The sequence below is a fragment of the Lepidochelys kempii genome, chromosome 10 (genome assembly GCF_965140285.1).
Source record: "Lepidochelys kempii isolate rLepKem1 chromosome 10, rLepKem1.hap1, whole genome shotgun sequence".
Classification (NCBI taxonomy): Eukaryota; Metazoa; Chordata; order Testudines; family Cheloniidae; genus Lepidochelys; species Lepidochelys kempii.
Window position 1 is genome coordinate 10,388,782 of NC_136389.1, and position 19,638 is coordinate 10,408,419.

Genomic DNA, 19,638 nt, shown 5'->3' on the forward strand with positions numbered 1-19,638 from the left:
GGGAAAGTGGCACAAGACTTGGTCTTGAACCAGATGACTGCCTGGAACAGCATGTGGACAGCTGATCCAATGGGAATTTCATGCTCCAGAAGGGCAGGGCTCTACAGTGATCTGCCGGAGGGCTGAGGCTTGAAGAGGGAGCACTGTAAGCCCTGGAGAGCGAGAAGGGACGTGGTGTGAGCATCTATCGGAAAGGGGCGGGCGCCTGGCCTGAAAGGCGCTAATCCCCACACACAGCCATAAGAAGGTGCCTCAGTGGTGAGTGACCCTCATTACAGCCCCCTCTTCAGATAACTGCAACCAATTGCACCCCTCTTCAATCCCAGTGAAAGGCCTCTGTAAAATGAGAAGACTGAGCAAATCTTCAGGATGATACTCCCATTCCTTTCTGACCCGCTGTGACAGTGATACATAAAGACAGGCAGTGCGACAGTTAACAGTAATAGTTGACATTTAAAGTACCATTATTGGCACCTGAATCCTTCAGAGCTATTGTTTCAGGCTCTCTGCAAAGAAAAGCTGGACGAGGGGATCATCTCCACCTGGTGTGCCGCTGTCAGGCTGGGATCCTCACGGTGCGTGGGAGATATGTAATGGCCACCCAGGCAGCAGGGCCGGCTCCAGGCACCAGCGTTCCAAGCAGGCGTGTGGGGCGGCAGTCAGAAAGGGGCGGCAGAGTTTCTGCGGCGGCGGCGATTTGGCGGCAGCTTCTCCGTTCCGCTGGCTGTGGCGGCAATTCGGCGGCAGCTTCTCTCTCCCCTGCTGTCCGCGGTGGCAATTCGGCGACGACAGGTTTTTTTCCCTGCTTGGGGCAGCAAAAACGGTAGAGCTGGCCCTGCACATGAGAACTATTTCAGGGCCATAAGGTGACATAACCAAAGATTATATCAGGTCTCAGAAGCTAATTATTAACAGAGTCCTTGCTTCAGGCTTTGGGAGTTTGTCCTGATGACATTTTGCTTCTTTCTTTGTGGTTGACTGTCCTTTCACTCAGTATCCTAGAGGGCGGATATGGGGAGTTCTTTCTATAGCCATGAGCAGACTCCCTCATGCTTGCATAGTTGAATTAACCTCTCTGAACAGAGCTGGTTTTCCACTTTGCAACTGGACTCTCCAAGGCTGTATTACCTCAGACATAACAGTGCTATCCATGGCAGAGCAGGTCCCCTCCAGCACAGCATGGGCAAGCAAGACAGGCGGAACCATGCTGGCCAGGACAGATAACTCCTAGCCACCATTTGGTTTAGATGTGGTGACTTATCTGCTCCTTCCCTGGGCCCTGGGAAGACCTGGCAAGAATGAGATTCTGAGAGGAAGCTTATTGGATGTTAAGCAAACTCACAGGGCCCAAAAGGCCATTTGGCAAATCTAGCAAGTGGCACTTATGTTCAGAGCCTCCCAATGTCAGTGAAGGGCTTTCCAGCCGGGTTTCTGTCACCTGTATCCTGGAGATGGTCACGACTTCCCATCCACTCTGGGCCTGTGGCTGCAGAAGGCAATGTGTTTTGTCTGGCAGGTCCTGTTCTCTTGTGAAGTGTGGCAGGGCACTTCCTTTGCCTCGTTGGCCTCAGCGTTTCTCCCTTGGGCAGTAGGGGGCCTGGCGTAAACCAGTCTGGTGATGCCGGAAGGGTTTTCTCTTTGCTCGGGCTTTATTTTCCCTTATTTACATGGTGGGCCTCAGGGTTTGCCCAAAAAGTTCTCCTTAGGGGGAAAAAAAGGGGGGGGGGGGAAGAAACCTCCAAACTCACAACGCAAACAGAAATATTTTCCCCAGGCCCCTCTTCTGGGGTGTTACCCTCCTATACTGGCTCCTAGTTGCAGTGTTTCCCCAAGCAGCTATCTTACTTTCTTTCCCCATAGGGAGGGGAGACAGCCTTCCACGCAGGGGAAGCCTTTCCTTCCTGCCGCCACTACCCCGGCTGCAGCCTGTCTCTCCCCTCCCCACTCTCACGGGAAGAGGGGTTTTTAAAGGTCATTGGTTGCACTTAACTGACCTCAGGAGTCTCTAGTTTCCTTTTTCAGCTCCTAGGGAACAGGGCCTTCATCATTCTAGGGCTGATGTATCTGCCTTCCACTCTTTGTTACTTGGGGCCTATTTCTGGTCCTCCCTCCATTCACACTTCCCAGGGGAGTTCCTCTGGGCGGCATCCGCTGGCTCCCTTGACACCTTCGAGGAGCAGTGGTTGCTGTCCGGGGTTCTCTGCTTGATGTCCTCTTTAGGTTCTCTCTTTCTGACCCTTTGACCTGCACACCCAACCTTGTTTTTCTTTGTGGTTGTCTCCTGTAATCAGTTGAGTTCCTGGGCTCAGTGGATCCTCCCTGGAGGGTCCTTTAGCTGTGGGCGGGCTTACGCCTGCCCACTTCCCCTGGAATTTTCAATAGGACCGCTCTCTTATATCTGTCAGGGGTGAGTGAGACATGCCCCCTTGGTAGACAGACATGCACTAGTGGGGCTCAAGCGAGAGCTAGCTTGCTAAAAACAGCAGTGTGGGTGTTGTAGGTCAGGCTCTCAAACTGAGGGAGGCGGGTGGACGTGAGAGCCCCAGGCACAACACCCACACTGTTATTTTTAGCATGCCAGCTTCAGCCCTGTTAGCATGAGTCTCTCTACCCAGGCTGGGAAGCACGCTCCCAGCTGCAGTGTAGACCTGACCCTGGGGGCTAAGTTGGTAGGGATGCTGGGGGAGGCTATGGTATTCATAGATTCATAGATACTAAGGTCAGAAGGGACCATTATGATCATCTAGTCTGACCTCCTGCACAACACAGGCCACAGAATTTCACCCACCCACTCCTGAAAAAAACCTCTCACCTATGTCTGAGCTATTGAAGTCCTCAAATCGTGGTTTAAAGATTTCAAGAAGCAGAGAATCCTCCAGCAAGTGACCCGTGCCCCATGCTACAGAGGAAGGCGAAAAACTCCCAGGGCCTCTTCCAATCTGCCCTGGAGGAAAATTCCTTCCCGACCCCAAATATGGCGATCAGCTAAACCCTGAGCACATGGGCAAGATTCACCAGCCAGATACTACAGAAAATTCTTTCCTGGGTAACTCAGATCCCACCCCATCTAACATCCCATCACAGGCCATTGGTATTGTGCCCAAGCTCTTATTTTCACATCATAAGACACATCCAGTGCCAGTCTTTTTGAAGCTGCAGAAGCTCTCTTGCTAAAGCCCACACAAAAGAGAGATGAAGTGGTGCTGGTTCTAGTAGGACAAGATCACAGGCAGCCACAGGTTCTCACTGCCATAACGTGCACAGTGATTTATTTGCTAATCAGTCAGTCTGTTTACTGGGGGAGCCTGGCTGATTTCCAAATTCTGAGACTGCAGCAAATTTCCAGCTCTCCGCTGATCAGGGCTGGCTGTGAGTGTTTGGGGCCAGAAACTTTGGCTCTTTAACTTTATGCTTCCTTTTCCGCCCTTCAGAAATCTGGTTCTTTTATTTTTCTCGCCTCACACGCTCCACAAAAGTGCTGATTATACCACATACTTTTACAGCCACCCTTCCCACTTGTCATATGATGCAGATTCTTCCAAACCCCAGAGCAATTATATCCAGCTTAATACAGAAAGCAGACTAGAGACCACAGTTATGGGGAGGGAGATGAATTAGCCAGTGTTCAGTTTTGAAGAACAAGCCATTTGAGAGAGCACAGCTCTGTAAAAGAGTAGTAAATATCCCAAATAAGGGCTGGCTGCGCTCCATCTCCTACACACAAACCCTTTGATTTTCCAGTAACCTCTGCTAATGACTGCTGTGATTTTCTCACGGGCTTTAGTGGGAACCCAGCTTGTATTTCCAGTTTTCATCCCCCTCCTTGCTAAATCACAGGAGAGCAGCTGATGGCAAAGCCAGTTTCCCCAAGGAGGGAGAGTGGACTGGCCCAGACAGAAGGTAAGGAAGAGATGGGGCACCAGACAAAAGAGGATTTAGTTCAATGTAGCACCTTCCATACAGGGTAATGTTTCCCTACCTGCAAAATGGGCTTCAGCTCCAATGATCCATGCTAATAGGTCTGCCAGCTGTGGGACAGATCAGAAGACAGAAGAGTCTTCCACCAGAAGGCATCGCTGCTGCTGGTCACGCAGAGGAAACCAACTTCTCTAGAATGATCAAACTAATAGAAATGGTTAACATGTATCAGGGATACAGAATAACAACAACCAGGCAGGTCATTGGAGCAGCTCACACAGAAACCCTTTGTACTGTTTGGGAGAAAATATCTTTCCTGCAGCAATTAGCTGCAGTAACCCTAACAATGGACTCTGTCTAGTAGCAGTACTAGTGAGCCACATTCAGAAGAGGAAAGCCAGATCCCTGGACCAGGCCTTAGCAAAGAACTTCCAGCAGCTGCTTTGTGAAGCTCTTACATAGAGGTTATCCCCTTAGTCTGTTGGACTTTCGCTGATTGGGGGCACAGGGATCCTTTCTCAGAGTTTCATTTCCTTCTGAGAAAGGGGACTGTATATGCTGCTCCAAAACAGACACAAGGGCAAACAGTTCGTGGAAGAGTTGTTTGTCTTTTCCTTTATACTTCCAGGTTGGAGCACACTGAGTGAGTGTAGGACCTTTCCTTCTCCCACAGGGGGCTGGGGCAGAAGGAATGGAGGGATGCTTTCTGGATGAAGGTGAAAGCCAGGATTCTTCTTTGGGATGGAACTGGGCACAGCAGTCAAGTCTACTTGGGGAGGATGACTGGTGACAAATGAGAATCTGCCAGAAAAGTAAATGCGATTTGTCCTAGCTTCCTGGCTGAGAGAATCAGAACCAAAAATGCCACCTCGGGTGAAAAAAATGGACAGAACAAGATGGCACCAGACTGAGCTTCCAAGGTGGAGTGATTTCATTGAACATAGGTGATAGAAAACCCCTTACTAAAGGGAAGAGATCCTCCCCGGAATCCACCGAGATTGTCCCATAGCACCAAATGCAAAGACTGACCCTTTACCAAGGGCCAGATTCTTCACTCAGCCATACCATGGAATATTAAGAAAACCAACTATTTGGCACCTAAAGAGGGAAATATCCTATTTCTCATAGCATAAGGGTAGGTTATCCAGACTCTGTGGTTACTTGTCTTGGGGACTTGAGAAGGATTTCAGTGCCTTTATTGAATAGTCCTCAGTGTTTCAAGAGGAGATTATTGGGGTGTATCAGTCCCTTCTCTAGGTAAAAATTTGGCTAGGTTTTGAATCCTGTCCTAACATACATCCTGCGCAACCCCATTGTAATCAACGGGGTGTAAACCAGGAAAGGCCAGAACATGGCTCTTCGTATTTAGAGGGACACAGGCCTGCACAGTTAGGCTGGTGGTGTGGGGAGGGATGAGGGAGTCTTGGTTCCCTGAAGGCCTTGATGAGATGGCTTGCCAGCTCCATATTTTGAAGGGAAATAGGGACCTTGTCCGCTGATGAGAGGGACCAGAGGTGGTGGGAAGGGGGAGGATCAACATTTTGTATGAGAGTCCGTCTGGAATAGGGCTGGATTATTGTTTGTATTATGGTAGCACCGACAATGGGTTAGGCACTTGTCACACACATGGGAAGATAGTCCCTGGCCCAAAGGACTTACCTTCTGCTGCTAAGAAAAGAGTGACACCAACAGCACACTATTGCCATGGTAGGCGAACAGCAAACATGGCACACCCCGACCTGCATTACTGATTAACGAGTGCACTGATTAACATGACTTTCCACTGATCTCATGTGGCAGAGGTGTTTCCAAACCTTCATGAAGTAACATTATATCAATAGAGAAAAAGTGATGATAGCTGTGGGAGTCAGCAGTTTTACAATAGACAAACTGCACGCTCCCGTGTGACTTCACCCTTTCGGAACATACCATGTATGGTCTTGACTTTGGCCAGGGACAAACAGAACCCTGGCTTCCTGCTCTCTTGGAGAGCCATTCACCCCGAGAACCTCACCAAGTTAGTACAAGCCTCTGTTTCAGGGGTCTAAGTGCACCATTAGCTATTAGAGGAGGTGGCTTGCAACTGAAGTGGTATCTTTGAGGGGTTAAGTGTCTCTAGCTATGGAGGATGCTATAGATTCCTGAAGAGTCAGAAGAAGTCTTCTTCCCTGGCTCCATGAGCTGTTGTAGAAGTGGCTTCTTAACTTTCCTGCCCATGCCATTGTTACTTGAATTTTACAGACAGCGTGCCATTACATTCCCTATTGAATAAGAAATAAAGCCCCGGGACCCCAGTGAATAGGGAGATGGGTGTGAACCTCCACTAGATACACTGTGATATAAAGGATTAATTCTCTAGTTTGGGGACACAAGGTGATTCAGTCTGAGAACCCAGTTAAACCCAGCAGGCAGCTTCCACTAACGTGTCAAAATAATCCTTCAAGGTTTCAGATAGAACTCCAGGCAAAGGTCCGGTACCACACCTATGTTTGTTAGTTAGAGGCATGGCCTGACTGTGTCAGCACACAGGATAGTTAGTAACTGTGGTAGCCAGCAATGTCTCTCCCCTGCCAGAGTCTTTAGCAGGTGCATGGTTCAGCCATTAACCAGTTCAGCACCCTTATTTTGCAATACGGACAGGAAATCCTATTCAACCATGTCTATACAATCATTTTGGCTGGTCTTTCTTCTGCTCTCGTATTTCTCTGTGCCACGGACATCCCAGAGTGCATTGCCCCATATGTGGCTGGTGCTGCTCTGTGTCCTTCTCAGGGTGCTCTACCCCAGGGCACACTATAGGATAGTTGCCCCAATTTTCCCACATTGCACTGATTCAGAAATGGATGAGCAGCATGGTAGGAAGGTGTGAATGCAAAAACCACCGTTCCAGAGGCACAGGCTGATTCAGTCTGAGAACCCAGTAAGTAGCTTCCATGAACATGCCCAAATAGCCCTTCAAGGGTTCAGAGCGAACACTAAATGAACCGTATTATTTATAAACACCCTATGGTGACCATAACATTACAGCTGCAGCTGTAGCACAGATGGGCTTCAAAAGGGGCCCAGGGAGATGGTTCCTACTGTGTTAAGAGAAATGGCTAATGAACTTCCTAGATTGACAATTATTTTTGAAAACATGCAAAACTGGGGAGGTGTCAGATAAGTAGGGCCTTACCAAATGCATGGTCCATTTTGGTCTATTTCACGGTCACAGGATTTTAAAAATTGTAAATTTCATTATTTCAGATATTTAAATCTGAAATTTCATGGTGTTGTAACTGTAGGGGTACAGACCCAAAAGGGGAAGAAGGTCACAAGGTTATTGTAAGGGGGGTCACGGTATTGCCACCCTTACTTCTGCGCTGCTGCTGGCAGGGTGAATCCCACAAAGCTGGGCACCTGGCCAGCAGCCACCACTCTCTGGCCACCCTGCTCTAAAGGCAGCAGAGAAGTAAGAATGGCAATACCACGACCCCCCTAAAATAACCTTGTGACATCCTGCTCCCGCTACCCTCTTTTAGGTTGGGACCCCCAGTTTGAGAAATGCTGATCTCCCCTGTGAAATCTGTATAGTATGATAAAAGTACATAAAAGATCAGATTTCATGATTTCTGGGGGACACCAGATTTCACGGTCCACGATGCATTTTTCATGGCCGTGAATTTGGTAGAACCCTACAGATAAGGGAGAAAAGCAAATATACAACCAGTAAAATCAACCCTAGCAAATGCTGGAATAGCCTCCCCCAGGGAAAGGTGGGTGTGATGCTGGCAGACCAGGTGCCAGCTCATGCCAAGGCCCCAGGCCCCAATGAACACTGATACATGCATACCAAGCAATCAGTCTGGCTCACCTGTGGGTTAGTACAGTCAAAATACATAGTAGTGTTATAAGAATGTGTTTAGACTTTACGGAAGGCTTGTAGGACGCTGCATGCATTAATCCTAGTTATACTGTCTGCATCCCACGCTATAAAGTAATACTTAAGTGTTTGCTCTATAACTGTCAAATGTTTTTTCTGAAATGCTGTAACTCACCAAATGGGAAAAAAGTCACCTAATGCAAAATGCTGCACTTCTATAGAAAGGATTATCTCCTGCCCATCAGGACGGCCTATTGAACCCAAATGGGTCATTGTGGCAGAAGTGCTCGTCCCATCACCTTGAACTCAAGCGGGCTGGGGGAAAAATCCCTGACCAGAAGGAATTAGGTCTTTTTATGCTGTTTGGACTCTAAGTTTGGACAAAGATTCCTAAACATAAGCAAGAGATTTACAGGACAAACTTGGGTTAGCCCTATTGGACGTATAGAACTGGCATATTTCAGGGGCTGTATCACCCTCTGAAACCTAAGACCGCAACTCATTTGTGGGTGTATGTTTATCCGCTTTAACTTTGTAAATAATTCTCATTTCTTTTTCCTAGGCGATAAACCTTTAGTTAGTTTATTACAGGATTGGCTACCAGCGTTGTCTCTGGTGTGCAATCTAAGGTGCAATTTGACCTAGGTTAAGTGACTGGGCCTTTGAAACTGGGAGTAACCTGAATATGTTGTGATCTTTGGTGTAAAGTGACCATCTAGCACAGAGTCAAGCTTGCTGGGGTGGCAAGATAGATCGGAATGCCCAAGGGAACTGTCTGTGACTCCATGGTAAGGCTGTACAGTGCCTGAGGAGCTCATATTTGTTACTTGGTTGGTGAAATCTAATTATAGAACTCACAAGCAGTTTCGGGTCGGTGCCCTGCTTCTTAACTGTTAGTCCTGGGGTTGGTATTCTTGCTTGTGAGCCACTACAGACATTCTGGCAGTGGGATCCTTGCCACTCAGGCTACTGAATACTAGACTGAACAGAGCTTTGTGGGAACAATCCTGCATTGCCCAGGGGAGGATGGGCTAGAGAATGACCAGCGGGAGAGACTTCCCCTGCGGCCCCCCTCTCCCATTGCTCTTCAGCTACGAGGAACGTTAGTAATGTAGCCACAAGTTTCCTCATTTCCCCTTCGCCCTTTGAAAAGATCATATTGCAACACAGAACCATCTCCCACAGAAGAAAGCAACACTTTAGATTTGTTAATGAAGCAACTTTAGATTAGTTGATTGCCCCACCTTTGATTATTCTGTGTGATGCTCCTTTCCTTTCCTTCCAGGCCAGGAAGCACTTTCCCACTAACCCCACCTTCCAATGAGCCTCTTGCTCACTGCTGAATATGTAGAGACTACCCGGGCAAGCATGAAATGTATAACTTCCTCCAAGGGTTTCACTTTCAGGGTGTGACTGAGTGTTGGCATTCACTTCTCACCTCTTTCTCATGGACCCCAGGGCAAAGCCCACCATGTCTGCATGTTCCCATCACTTCTGCATTGTGATACCATGGGCTGTTCTGCCTGAGCAAGAATCTATTTCCGTTAAATCAGTAATTGCTCTGCTCCTGAAGTGCTGACAGCTCAAGAGCATTTCCCCCTCTATACTCTGTAATTTCCCAGTGAAGAGAGAGAATTATAGTTCATAGCCAGAATTACTGCACACAGCAATTTATAAAGAACAGAAAGGCTAGAGCACTCTCCATGCGATCAAATGCCGCATCCAGGGGCAGGTCGTTCAGCTGTTTTCTTTCTGACCTAATTATAACTGGAAAATGATTTTGCCAGAAAGGAGCAACTTGAAATAAGGGCCCAGCTCCTTGTGGTCCCTTGAATACCTGGAAGGTGTTTTGCACGGCCAAGTGGCAATGTGCCTTCCCTGTCTCAAACCTCCAAGCAGGTAACCCTGGCTCACCTACGATCAGAGAACCCAGTGCAGTCCAGAGACCCATTCAGGGGCAGGGTGGAGATGCCGCATTTTTAATACCATGGAGTACATCTTAACAGTGTCATCTGCGCTTCAGACACAGTTTAAATCTGAGCTTCTTGATAGTGCACTGTGCATCTTCCCAGCAAGCAGAGTCCTTTTGAAAGAGGATTCAAACAGCACCAGTGAGTGAAGTATCTGGGAGGTGAAGGGAGAGGACTGAGGAGATAAGGTGGTGGGATTCCAAACTAATGCTCATTGGTGCTGCTGTGGGAAGTCATGTGTAGGCAGATATTAGGTGTGCCTACCTAGGGAATTTGACTGGAATAGTTGCCTGGGTGGACAATCTATTCCAGAATAAAAGTTGCTTTTATTCCAGAATAATCAGTGCATTTCCAAAGCCTGATTGAGGGATGGGAGGGGGATGATGAAGAAGAAGAATCATCTCCTTAAATAGTGACCAGTCATGAATATATCATGATAGATATTTCTCTTCTAGCCTGGTATGCACACAATCGTCTGAGTTTAAGGAAATCTTCATCCTGCTCTGGAGGGGTCTAACAGGTCTCTGTCTCCAAACTGTCACCTGCTTTATGTCCTTCGGTTCCCAGTGATTCATAGGAAGGAAATTGCTATGGAACCATGCAAAATGCTGCACACATCCGTTCCCAGGAATCAAGACGATAGGGCTGGGAATCAACACAAGGTCTCTTGCATGGTCGAGCATTGTAGACAACAAGCAGAGTTTAACAGCATCCTCTTTTTACTGTGTAAACATTGTGTATGAGCTAGACAGCAGCACGGGTGCTGAGACATTGGGATGAGCATGCTAGAAATTCCTCGACAGCCAGAGATTAGATAGCAGTTACTCCTTACACTGTGTTGCAAATTGATTTCTGTAAGAATGGAACGTTTGCATTTTTATCTGGAAATTTTCGAGCTGGTCGGTGAAGCGCAACAAATGATTTTTTTACGATCAAAGCTTTCAATATTTTATAGTCCTGGGCCAGAGCGCCCACTGAAAGCGGCCTCATACATTTTTAGAAATTCAAGCATATTTCTCTAGTTACTCTGCATCATGGTACCCCGCCATCCATTTTTGTATTTACCGCCCAGCTCTTATGAAATTAACTGCTCACACTCCACCCCCCTCCACGAAGAGAGACTACATCTCAAGAAGGCAATCCTTGGATAACAGCTCTGCTCAGGATACTGGGGCTCCCCTTAGCAGTCACCCAGAACAGTTCAAAAAAACATGGCCAAAGCAACAACATCACTTCGATGAATTCGTGTTGTATGACCTCACCCACTGAGCAAAACACTCTCCTCTCCTTTGTCAGGGGTGTTCTGAATTGCCAACCCTGAAACGTTCCAAACTCATGAGTCAGGCCTCAAAAAATCATGAAATTGGCTTAGGAACTCATGAGAGTTAAAAAACAAACACTGGGTTCATTGTCTTCTGGTTTCTGAGCCATTAGGGTGCACTCGGGTCACAGTGACAAGCTTTTTCTGCAACCAAGAGGGTTAGAAACTCTTTTTTTTAAAAATGAATTCTCTCATAATCTCTTCACCCCAAGAGCTGGGGATTTAAGAAAAACATCAAATATCATAAGAATCCCAATTAAAAATCGCAAGAGTCGGCAACACTGAGTTTTAGGGCCAGAATCTGTTCTCAGTTTCGCTAATCTAAACCCATTGACTAAGAGCAGAATCTGCACTTTACCTTGCCATCTCCAGTATCTGTGAATAAAGTAGCCATCTTTTTTTTGAGAGAGAGTGCCCTGCATATTGATCAAACAGCGACCTCATCGGTGAGTGATGTAACCTCCTAGGTCTGCAGTTATTTCAGCATAGTTATCACATTAGCAAGCTGTGTAGCTTGCTCCAGGTCAGGGCATGCCTGGGCATGCTACTTTTGAGAAGCACAGCAGGGGTGACTGGAAGCTGCTCACTCATCCTGATGGGGAAGCATTTGCCATAGCAACAGAACATGAGTATTAATAGATGGTTTTAACCCTTACTTACTTTTGAAAGAAATAAGCACATTTCTCTTACCTCGTTAATTTCTTTCCATGAGGCAGCAACACCTGCATGAACTAATAAATGAGTCCTCATATGTCAGTCAACTAGGTGTTAGTCAATTCATACCCAGGATTGTTGTGCCAAGTTCTTCCACCTCTTGTCCGGTCCCTGCCATGGCTAATGCAGGATTGCTCCCTATTCTTAGCTGCTTTGTCCAGTTTCGTTTTAAATGACCCAGATGATAGGGTTTTCTTCATGTCTCCTGGGAGATCATTCCACAGGCTAATAGATCAGTCTGGAAATTTATCCTGCACTTCACACCAAATTTTCCATAGTTCAAATTCTTCCCATTATTCCTAGTTCTATTCCTCCAGCCAGGGTCAAATAAAAACATTCCTCATCTCCTTGGTGTTTACACCCTCCAGACCCACAGTGTGAATGGCTAAAAAACTACCCCAACATCAAGAAAATACTTGTATTTAAGAGCAGAGAGTTGTATTGATAAAAGGCTAATTAACTCACTTGGTACAGCATGAATGAAATCACTATGTTAACTGACTGTAAAGCATGCTGATATCCTTAAAAGGAAGGTGCTACATAGGTGCCCAATAGTATTACATAAACTTCCTTTCATGGCTATCTTTATACCTGACCATGAGTTCTCTTTTTGGATAGTGCACAAATAATTAACGTCTTGCCTACGCATGGTTTCTTTTTCACGAGGACAAGAATAAAGGGCAGGACAAATGTATTTCATTGCCATCCCCTCAGACAGCATCTCCTGCTTTGTCACAAAATCACATGCTGTTGAGTAACACCTGTAGGAAGCTGTTTCCTCATCAGTCACCAGGTTATTAAGCAATTTGGGGCAATACCTTTTCCTGATATTATTGGCTTTGTGCTGGCTGCTTCCTCCTCCCTGAACTTTTATCTCGTTGCACTCTCATACCCTGGAGCTTTCTTAACTTCTCCATTTATTGGGCCAGATTCTCTGCCAGTGAAACTCCATGGGCTTCAGTGGAGTTAGGCTAGCAGAGAAATTGGCCCATTATGTTAAACCTTTTTGCTGCTGTCCAGATACTCAATCATTTCAGACACAAAAGACACATTAACTTCAAAAATGTTGCTTTTATTGTGGCTAGTTATAGTCCTGAAGCTCTTATTCAGTTAGGGCAAAATTTTCTGCATGCCCAGCACCTGCCCCATATCTGAGGCTCTTTTAAACATATTTTCAATTATTTTTTCCTTTTAAGGGGTGTCTTGTGCCACCAAGGTTACCTACTGCCCCTGAGCCCAGATAGTCTTTGTCTCTGAGTTGTGTCCTAAACAACACCCTGCCTGGAAACTCCCTACCATCTTTTCACCCCCATTCCTATGTCCTCTGCCTCAGTAGACATTCCCCAAATTGGTTCCCTCCCCATTGCCCATTCCCTGTACCCCTCGGACATGGTTTGGCCTGATTTACCCCCAGTCAGTAATCATCTGCCTCTAGTCAACATGTTCCTTGCTTTTTGAGCTCTCCCTTACACCTGGCCCACAGATCTTCTACATGAATGGAAATAAGCAGATGCACTTAGTTCCTTTCTCCAAAGCAGAGGTCCAATGTCTTGAACAAATATGCCTCTTCCCAGTCTCATCTAGGAACCCACGCACTAAGAGAGTCTGAAGTGTTTATACAATGACCTCTTTCCAATGGAGACCCCTACTACAGGATTCTGCCCGATTCTCGATATAGGACAGTTGCCGCTTCAGCTCCTAGTTTTGTTGTGCTGGGTTTTCCAGTTCATCCCGACGCTTGCAGCATTGTGTGCACATGCACAGTTATGGGGTGCTACAACCATTGGTTGTGGAGAAGCAGAGCAAGCTGTACTCCTGAAAAACACCAGACAGGAAGTGCGGCAGTTGTGGGGAGGAACATACATTTATACTGGGCAGAGGCCTTTAGAGGGGGAGGTGGGAAGCAGACTAGAAATCATATAGAAGAGATAAGTCTCCCCTCTAAAATACTTTGTTAAGCACATGTGATTGCTTCACAGTATGAGCCATTCCTTCATGCTGACTTGGCTTGTAATGGCAAGGCAAGGCTGGGAGGAAGGAGGACTCCTTTTCTCTAAGCCATGTGCATCCAAAGGAACATAAATGTGCATTTATAAAGATGTTTCTTTTGGTTTTATAGAAGGGCCAAGATGGGAAAGAAGAAATGGGCAAGAAATGAAAATAACGAGTGAATCAAGCAAAGGAGGAAAATATACAAAAGAAAATCAACCGGAAGGGTAAGTTCAATGAAAAAGTTTAAAAAAATAAGAAATTAAAAGGGAAGGGAGCGAAGTAAAATAACCACAGAGGAAGTGGTTACTACAAGGTGGAACTACATGGTGAAGAGGAGGAAACAAGGAGACAGTTACCAGGTAGAGAGTCAGCAACCAAAACAGATTTCTTGGTTCCGTCAAGTCATTCGTTGCCTGCACTGTTCAGATTGGGGCAGGCAGCCAAGCCATTTTTCTGTGAGATTGTTTAGGCTTCAAATGCCATGGCAGCTTTCCTACATTCTGCAGTGTTTATATCCATGCTCTGCTATTAAACACAAAACCATATGCAGGGGAAACGTGTGCTGAAAACAGTTAAGGCTGGAAGTGGGAGGATGATATGCTTTGGAGCTGAATGACCTCAAAAAAGCACGGCTGCCTTTTGTGGCAATTTTGTAGAATAGTGTCTTGCTCGCACTGTTCTGCAGAGAGAGGATTTTCATCTTCAAAACAGGCAAATTGATATCTCTGGGTTATGATGAGCTACCAGCGGGCTGCTGTGTTTATATAACGCTGGATTATTTATAATGTCCCTTGCAGGAGCTGGAAAATAAAAGGCCTTCCTTAGAGGTTTGGCTCTTTTCTTCCATTTGGCAAACACTGATATTGGGGCCAGATCCTGAGTAGTGTACATTGGTGTAGCTCCGCTGATTTTCTACTGTCAGCTCATCAACTCGTATAAATCAGCAGAACACCACTGAAATCAACGGAGCTGGGCTGATTTACACCAGCTCAGGATCTGGCCCCATCAACATCAGCACACTTCTGGGAACAAATTCACTGCTGCTTGAAAGTCTGCAGGGAGAAGCCAAATGTGTCTCGTGAAGGGAGAGAACCACACAAAATGGATGCCGTTTGGCTTTCCATTTCCTGGCTGCTCTCCCTCCCCCTAATATTCAGAATCTGGAGGAAATTTATCGCACCATTTTTAACAACAATTTAAGGTTGATCACATTTTGGGTCTAAACTACTTGAAGTATCATTTTAACTGAAAAGCAGCAGGAGATTGATTATAAGCTTTTACAGTCTAGAACTATCAGCTTGTGATTTCACCCATGTTAGATTTTCACTGTTCTGAGAGCTAAACCAAGAGTGTACTGGCAAGACACTGAGAACGCTCTGCAAACCAAAACTAACTGCCAGCTTGCTGCAAATAGTTTTCAAAAACAAATGTACCCAGGACACTCATGTTCAAAAAAAAAAGGTTCTTTTAATCAGAAGCAATTTTGCAAAGAAGAAATAATTTTTTCATATAAAAGAGGGGAGTGGTGGGAGTGAGGCTAACAACAGGAGTGGGACAAAAAACAGGTCAAATCCTGAAGAAAATAAACCCAAAGTAAAAGCAGGACCCAATACCACAGTACAGTAAAAAGAGACTAATTCTTGAAACAAGCTATGAAACATTGGTTCTACTTCCTAAGCTGACAGCAGACACATCAAAAGATTAAATCTCCATTTGAAGAGCCACAGCTGTGTGGCTACAAACTCAATGTACAGTTTTCTTGCACCTTTCTGCTACCTGAGACCTCATGCTGTATACGTAAGGGGACTGTTGCTCCCTTACTAACATTCAGTGGGGGTGTTTTGGTTGGCTAGCTCCCAGTACTAAAAGGGGAAGGGTCTATGGGAAACCAGGACCCTGAGACTGATAGTCCCCAGGAACAATGGGGAGAGGCCAATGCTCCAGGTCAGCCTGAATGACAGGGCGGGCAGGCTAATCAGGGAGTCAGGAGGCCAGGGAGGTCCCGTCCTCCATGTGAGCTGGATTTGCCTGGATCAGACAGAGTGGGGCTGAGCTAAGGAGAAAGCAGGGGCTCAAGCTGAGCTGGGGAGCAGAGCTGTACCAGATGCACAGGGACCAGAAAAGCAGCCCAGAGAGAGCAGACCCTGTCCTGGGAGCAGAGCTGGAGCCCCAACGCCAGAGGCACAGCCAGAGAGAGCAGACTTGCCCTGGGAGCAGAGCTGCAGCAACCAGAGCCAGAGGGGCCAGAGAAGCAGCCCAGGGAGCTGGAGGCAGAGCAGCAGCAGCAGCCGTGCTGAGACAGAGTGATGGAGCTGGGGCTGGAGCAGTCCAGAGCTGGGTGCGGTGACAGCTCAGGAGACCGAGGGGGACCCTGGGCAGCAGGCCCAGCACAGGGAGACGCCTCAGCCAAGGGGCTCTGCAGGCCAGGCTCGGATCATAACCCCGACAGGGCGGGGGCGACACTGGGAAGAAGGGTCCTACCACTTAGAGCCTGAGAGCGTGTGGCCACCACCGGAGCAAGTGTCCAACCCACAGCATCCCTGCAGGAAAGCCAAGGCCAGAGAAGGAGGCCTGGGACTTACAAGGAACAGACTGTGAACTGCCCTGACATTCCAGAGACACTGTTTGTGATGTTCCCTGCCACAGAGCAGGGTGATGTGTTTCCTTTAACCTTTCCCATTTTTCCTTATTCTTTTTAAAATTAATTGTTGATTAAATAACTTGCATTTGCTTTAACTTGTATGTAATGGTCAGTGGGTCAAAAAAGTGCCCAGTGCAGAGAGAGTACCCCGAAGTGGGGACACCCTAGCCCCTGTCCTGGGTGACCACAGCAGGGTTGGGGGTCGAGCCACCCAGGAATCCTGGGCCCAGCCTTGTTGGGGTTACAAGGACTCTGCCAGACAGGAGAGTGGAAAGGGAGTCCTCAAGGGCAGGGAGGCCACTGGGTAAAGGAAGTGGGAGCGAGGACTCAGATCCTTTTGCTAGCCCACTTCACCGGGGTAGTGCAGAAGCCAAGGAAGGTCCCCACGATAGCAGGACTATTCCCCCACTTATATATAGACATAGATCACAGCAGTGCCTGCTATTCACAGGGTTAACATATACAGTATGCTAGGTCTAGTGAAAACATACCATACCCCTACCTGCAAGACTCCACCTGTCGCATTTACTAGGAAGATCTCATCTCCAGACTTGCCTTAGATGCCTTAAAGTATATCTGCTCTGCACACTAAGCCTGGGTCTGTGGGACTTGGGCTTGTGAACCTGGTGGGTATGTCTACACTGCCATTAAACACCCATGGCTAGCTCGTGTCAGCTGACTCGGGCTCACAGGAGTCGGGCAATGAGGGCTGTTTAATTGTGATGTAGACGTTTGGGCTCAGGCTGGAGCTTGAGCCCAGGGACCCTGTCAGGGTCAGGGAAGCCTGAGCCCCGGGATCCCGAGTCAGCTGACACAGGCCAGCCATGGGGGTATTTAATGGCTGTGTAGACATACCAAGTATTTGCAAGCTCATCCACACTGCACTGTAAATCTGGTTTTACAATTGCTGGACCCAGGTCTCACAGCCATGCTAACATGTCCATATTACACTACTCAGACCATCTGACTTGGGACTGTGGCTTGACCTGCATACACACTGTAAGATGAAAGGGTTTGGACCTGACTTACAGTGGGACTTGGGCTCTGACCCACCCCCAGCAGCAGGGTCCAAGGACCTGGGTCCTGATTGCTTGATGACCCGAGTCAGACTGATTTGTGTGTGGATGAAAGAGAGGGGATGGGGCTCAAACCTGAGTCAGAGCCTGGGCTTAGTGTGCAGCACAGAGAAACACACATGCATGGAGAATACCTTTGCTATAAAATGCTGCAATCCTGCTTCAGGCTCCAAATCCAAAGATGTAAGCGCCAAGATCAATGATCAGATCTAACTGGGTTGAAAATCACGATTCTCCTAACAAGTCACGACTAACCTCGAGGAACCAGACACTACTAAAAATGCACCTGTGGCAGCTCTGAGAGGATAATAATCCTGGGTCAGATCCTGAAACATCACAATGGAAGTACAGCCCTTATCCAGGAATATGGAAGGTCATTGACTGATTCTGTCTGATCCAATCCACTCCTCCTTCATCTGTCCCATGCATGGTGAGTGTGCTTATGAGTGCAGGCACTCCACTTCCAGTAGCTGGAAAGCAAACCAAGTTTGTTTGGCTATTGGGGGTGGAGGGTTATCTACAAAGATGAAGAACCTTTCTGAGCAAGTTATGGCAGATCTCAGACTCACCGTGCATCTCTATCATTTTCATGCCCTGCAATAACTCAGCTGCAAACTTGGCGGATGACTTTCTGCAGTGAGAACGTTTCAGTGGATAGTATTATCATACAACCAATTTAATCAGTGGCTTTTATGTACACAAAAAACAATACCAACTCTGCTCCCCAAATGAGCTTTAGTTATGTCTCACTTAACTGGAAACTGGCAAACACTTAGGTTTGACTCCCAGTCTGTACATAACACAAGGCGCCTACCAGCACCTAGTTCTGTAATGGCCTTTCTCCTCCACAGCTCATCCATTAATGCATCTGATGAAGTGAGCTGTAGCTCACGAAAGCTTATGCTCAAATAAAGTTGTTAGTCTCTAAGGTGCCACAAGTACTCCATTAATGCACACACCCTGCTGCTGGCTATTTATGGAGGAGCTCTCAGACAGAAAGCAGTGTCTGAAATCACGTCCACGCTCTCTCTGTCTCTTGTACAGCCCTCGTTTTCAAGACTCAGCTGATTTCTAGTAGGCCTGTCAAAGCGATTTATTTTCATATCCTGATAATTTCATTTTCTGCAATGAGTGAACATAATCACAGACTAATGTGTTTTGATTATGAGGAAGACAGCAGTGCTACGTATGATCAAAAAGCTACCTCTGCTTCCTTTCTGAGGAGTATCTTGGAGCCTTTTGTGTAAGCCATGGATTTCTTGAGGGCAGCAATGATAAGGATAGTCAGTGCATCTTCACATGGAGGAGCCAAAGACAGATGCTTGCTCCTACCAAATCCTGCAGCAATCTGATGTTGACCTGGGAGTATGGATTCAAATGACATCTCAGCCAATCTGGAAAATGTCACAGGCCTGTATTTTAGCATTCAGATAAAGGCAAAACATTTCCCACTGGATAACTATCCAGTCCCCTTTTTCAAATATTCCTTCTTCTCTGCAGTGGCAGCAATTACTTCCAAAAGCAACAAGATTCCTTTAGTAAATGTTGTTGGAACTTTTCACCCCTTTCCATTCACGTCCCTGGGCAACTGCTGACGATGAAGAAAAAAGCAAGAGGCTGTCATTGATTAAAGTGAAACAGTGCCCTCTCCTGTCTCTTCATTAGTACTGCAGCATAACACATGATTTCAGCAATTGTCAGAAATTAGGGTTGATACATTCATTATTGTACGCTGTAGCTGTGTTGGTCCCCGATATTAGACAGACAAGGTGGTGGGTAAGGTAATATCTTTTATTGAACCAATTTCTATTGGTGAGAGAGACAAGCTTTCAAGCCACATAGAGCTCTTCTTCAGGTCTGGGAAAGGTACTCCAAACATCACCGCAAAATGCAAGGGTGGAACAGATTGTGTAGCATAAGTAGTTAGCACATATTGTAAGGGACCATTCAAGGTAGTGTGGCCCATTAAGACCTCTGCAGTCATAGGATAAAAAGAGGGGATTAGTGGGTTACAGGTTGTTGTAATTAGCCACAAATCCAGTGTCTCTGTTCAGTGCATGATTTTTAGCGTTTAGCGGAGTAATGAATTTAAGTTCCCAGGCTTTCTTTTAAAAGTGTTGTGCAGGTTTCCTTTGAGGATGTGG